The sequence below is a fragment of the Balearica regulorum genome, chromosome 5, assembly GCF_011004875.1.
Source record: "Balearica regulorum gibbericeps isolate bBalReg1 chromosome 5, bBalReg1.pri, whole genome shotgun sequence".
Lineage (NCBI taxonomy): Eukaryota > Metazoa > Chordata > Aves > Gruiformes > Gruidae > Balearica > Balearica regulorum.
In genome coordinates this window covers 48,098,306-48,103,522 of record NC_046188.1, presented here as the reverse complement: position 1 = coordinate 48,103,522, position 5,217 = coordinate 48,098,306, and the positions used below count along the sequence as shown (strand labels likewise).

General features: G+C 34.7%; 1 non-coding gene across 1 annotated transcript; it reads right to left on the bottom strand.

The window, feature by feature from the left end:
• Positions 1-4,517: 4,517 nt before the first annotated feature.
• LOC142602228 (small nucleolar RNA SNORD116) lies at positions 4,518-4,607 on the bottom strand. The gene has a single exon (XR_012835908.1). It is a non-coding gene; the product is annotated as a small nucleolar RNA SNORD116 (small nucleolar RNA).
• Positions 4,608-5,217: the final 610 nt, after the last annotated feature.

Genomic DNA, 5,217 nt, shown 5'->3' with positions numbered 1-5,217 from the left:
AACAAATGGACACAGTAGGATCACAAATGTAGGTGAAGCTAGTTCAACAGCATCTTATTCAAGAGAATGTGCATGCTAGGAAGATTGTCAGTGGTCACAGACAAAATTAGCAAACATAAAGATTCAGCTAACTAAAGAAAACTTTTAACTTGTGAAATAGGGCATACAATTCCAAAATTCTCCTTCTGAACTAGCTATTGATTAATTGAAGGGTAATTTTCTTGTCTGAAGAAAAATGGTATTAATAACTATTTACTCCTGTAGTGTAGTCTCATATATTTTGCCAGGGTCACAAACATACACTTGTGGTGGTGTTTTTTCTATGTCATGAGGAGGTTTTCTACAAAAGCAAGCAGCACAGCCTCTTGTCTATATATGATAATCAAACTAATAGGGTCAAGAGTGATAACCAAGTCCTTGGGATATATGTTACTAATTAGTATTTACAATAGTCATGAGCCAAGCTGGAAGATTTAGTGCTGCATGGTATATAGATATATATACTAAAAGTCAGAATTTTCCATGCAAGTGCTTTCAGCTTCTTTTTAGCCTAGGTGCAGTTTGTAATCTTCATCCTCTTTCTTCCTTATTGAGCTTAATCATCCAGCAAGCAACACATTTCACAATTCAAACTAAATATGCTTCAACCAAGGGAGAACAAAAATTGAAAACAATAGTTAAGCATACATTCAGATACTTTACTGAACTGCAGCCAGAGCTTCAAACAGATGCTTTATGCCTGATTGAACCCTTTAGTTTCTTTTTTTTATCCTGGCCATGTATTGTCTGTATATTGTATAATTTAAGAAAAAAATCACTAAAATCCTGCTTTTGGGGCTTTAAAGAATTTTACAGAACTACATTCAACTTACTTTTTCCTACTGGTTTTCTGACGGTAAGGATTTGCTCCTTATCTGTATGAAATGTTAAGAATCTGGAACATGTCAATGTCTCCTTTGTTAAAAAAAATAAAAATAATCAAGTAATATGAAGGTAGGTATTGGTTGCCTCTGTACTATTTTTCTTACCTTCTCTTCATTGCTTCCCCTTGTATGGATAATTATGCTTTGATATAACAGGGTGAAATAACTGGAAATTAAACCTTTTAAAAGTCAGTATTAAATTCTGAGAAAACACAAATAAGCACAGGAGGTATCTTTGCATCAAGCCTGTTCTTACCAGCCTAACGAGATTTAACATGATCAGAACCTTCCAGCTTCTTTAAAAAAAATACTGTGATGCTTCTGATTGAGTGTTTCTTCATGACTGGCACTAAGGAACACTGAAAGAGAAGTTAATCTTCAGTAGGATTGTCAGAGTCATATATTACACTTGAGAAAATTGAAATATTTCTGTCTTAATCTTGCCATTTCCTGTTCAAAGTGGGGAAGAAAAGTGAAAAAGGAACTGAAACTCGATTTTTTGAAATAGTAATCTTACACAATTTTTTGCATTGATATTCATCTAATTTAATGTGATACACCTGCAAGCTCCAGTCAGTTCTATGCCTTGCATGAAAAACATATTTAAAGCATTCTCTTTCAGAACAGTACTCGACTGTTGCTGGCTGAGATTAGTTTTCCTTGTCAAAGAACAATTGACACAAAAGGCAACTTAAATCAATAATTTTATTGTAAATCAGTAGCCATCCTCCCAGTGCTTATGGCTATTTTTCTCCCAAACTTAGAATCACTTCTGTTGAGTTTATTAGTTACCTACAGGAGGAACACCACTTTCAAGCATTTTCTATGTTTCTGTATATTCTCAGAAAGCTGTCCAACGTAAAACCTTAAATCAGGCATATTTGGTCTACAAATATGAACAAAATATCAGGAATAAATGTAAAACCAACTTTATGCCACACGTCCATCTTTTTTCTTCCTGTTCTTTAAACAGGAAGTAGATCTGACTGTTACTGTTTGAACTCAGTCTTACTGAGTCAGTTTGTTTAGGAGACTGCAACATTCATTTAGCAAAGATCAGTGGCCGAGACTTTCAGGATTGTCTGCCAATCATGTTAAAAATGCAAATCTTTCTACAGGTAACTAAATGATGTAACCATCATACCATAACAAAAACAAACCTCAAAAAAACCCAAACAAAACAGCAACCAAAAAATTGGACATTTTCCAAAGTGTCCAGTTATCCATGGGTAGTGATGAATACAGAATCCCTGGGCTGAACAGCTTGACAGAAGAAGTGGAAAAGACAAAACTGACTGTGCATGCTGATACCTTTAATTATAAATTGTCTTCATTTTTTTAATCACTGTGTTCACAGTCTATTGTCCTATTCTCGGATATAGAATGTTACAGAGAATGCAATCGTGAGAACTCTAACTATAGTTCTTAGCTTACATGTTTTTTTCCTTTAGTTCTGTATACAGATTGTACCAATACATTCCTTTACCACAGCATAAAACTGAAGAGAACCTTGTTAAAAATACCAGTTTCTATGGAGAAACCAAGATTCTTGTGATTTTAAAACTACCACCCAGCTAACAGCATCCCTAGTGATCAGTACTGCTGTAAGTACACCTAAATCTCTCTCTGAAATGCTCCCTAATCCCTGGGAGACCTCCTCATCTTTATGAGAAAGTCAGCCACTTTGAAGAGTGCATCTGAAGGAATTCCTCCCTCTGGGCTTTTTTTTTTTTTTTTTTTTTTTTTTTTTTTTTTTTTTTTTTTCTTAATATAATCAGAACTTATTTCCTCACCTGGAGGATAACAACAGGGTGTTATGAGGATGACTGTATCTTGTCTCTAAAATTGTCATTTCTTTCTCTTGTTCCTTATAAACAAATGTGCTCAAAAGTACTGACAGACATAAAGGGCTTATATAGGAAAACAACACTTAGCTTGAAGCATGTATTTGTTTCCCAGTCATCCTGATGTAATGAACAGTCACTCACAGAATTTTTCTTCTGGGATTGGTTTAATTCAGATTATACATTGAATTATTGAAGAAAATCTGTAACTATGTTACAGATTTTGCTCTTGTCCAATAATGAATAATCAAGCTATTTCTCCCTGTTACTGAATTCTCCCAGTCTGTACTCCTGACTGTGCTCACTGGGTTAGGGCTCCAATCCACTCTGGTGCTTGATATGCAAATAAAACAAAAGGCTCCATTTGCTGAATAATTTGTTCACATATTGACCTGTTCCAAACTAGCCCTTCTTGTCATTTCCTCCACAGACAATTTCTTCAGTTCATTTACCCCACACTGTTCATTCACAGTTTGATACATGGTTCAATATATTATTTCATTTGATACAGATTTCCTCAAGAGAGTGGCAGTGACTCATGGCTGCTCCTGAGTCACTGTTGATTTTGTAGCAACAGATGAAGAACTGTAGGGAATAAAACCAGACTATTATTTACTATCCGGGTATGGTGATTCTTTAATTTGTAAGGAAAATACAGTAAACCAGAGCAGCTTCTACCTACTGAAACAGTCTATGCCGTTCTAAAAGGCAACAGAATTAAGTTGGCCAAACTGGGGATGATGTGAAACAAAACAGGCATATGTATTAAGAAAGCAAAAGCAAATCCATTCCCTAATCCTGAATAACGATGTCAACTACTACCACTACCATTGGATAAAGAGTATTATTTTTTCTGTATTTTTACTGATACCTGTATATATTTAATACCTTTCTGCATTCCCTGGCCAAGAAAAGATTAAAAACTTGACAAGCCCTGCAATAAAAATGTATCAGAGACAACACGAATCAGGCAACAAGCCAATTGCTCTAAACATTGTTAGCTACATTTTTCAAATTTGATAGAGATCAAAGAAGACTCATATAAATATCAAGCTCCTGGATAACTTTCAGAATACTTAATTTTAATTTAGCTAGTACTACATGAGAAGAGTTGCTAAAGGTGTGTGTTAAGACAGGTGTTATAATAATATATACATACTGTTATTTGTTACTGCATGTCAGATGAACTGTGTGGCAGAAACATAGACCTGTACAATATATGTTTTAATACTGTTCCACAATCCTCAAAAAAATCATTAAACATTCTTTCCTTTCATTTTTTTTTTTTTTTTTACTACTACTACTACTACTAGTATTTGTATTTCCTTGACATTCAAAAATTAGTATTGAAAATTCTTCACACATTTGAGAGTGAGAGAACCACTCAAGGGCAGTTGTAGAGATTAATCACTTAGCATTATCATATCTAGACCAGGAAATGTTTTAGAATATATCATGGAAGAATACAACACACCCTGTAGGGGTGGAATGAATGAGTTTATCAGTCTTTGTTTCTTTCTGTTCCCCATGAATTTTTAGGAGGGAAATTTTGTTGAAATACTTGTGTCCCCCTTTAAGAGGATAATTCCTATCATAATTAGTGTTCAAAAGCTTTTCTAAAACCACATGGAATAATCTATTTCATAAATGCACCTGATAAACTAGCCTTTAATGTTATATTTTTCCTCCTATTAGTGGAATAAAACATTAAATTTGTCATTTTAGAAAGCAAGTTTCTTTCCATGTCATTTTACATTTACTTGATGAAAATAACTCTGGAAAAGTCTCTCATGCTGTTCTGTTCACCAGAGAAGTTAAACGTGGAAGTCATCATGTATTAAGTAGCATTATATGCTAACATTAAATGACTGCAAACTACTGATATGCTTTCACATATTATCTCTCTGGGACATCTGTCAATATTAATACGGTAAGTGATTAAGCAATCATCCTTAGTAAATAAGTATCAGATCCAAATGCATCACCCTTCAAGCAATTAAATGGAAGCTTAGCAATAGAAGATTAACATACTATTATTTTAATTACATTATTTATGCCCATTTTTACTTTGTGAAAATTAATAGGTGGTTAGAAAACAAACAGCAAGAATGGGCTCAAATTCTTTGGGACATTCTTTTGTTTCATTTGCCATTATAATCCCCTCATAAACAAGACAGGAGGACTCTCCAGTTGTTTAGTCATGAGCTCTGCAGTAGGTCAATTCATTTTACCTAGCAGTTAGAGAAGAGTACTATTTGGCTCTGTTTACCACTCTGCCACAGATTTGCTGAATGACTTTGGGTGAACCAGTCAATCTCAGTATCTCCTATCTATGCAGCTGGAAAATACATATAAGAATCAGTAGCACAGTGGTGTGGTTTAACCCAGCAGGCAGCTGAAACAACCACACGGCCGTTCGCTCACTCCCTCCACAGTGGGATGGGGGGGAG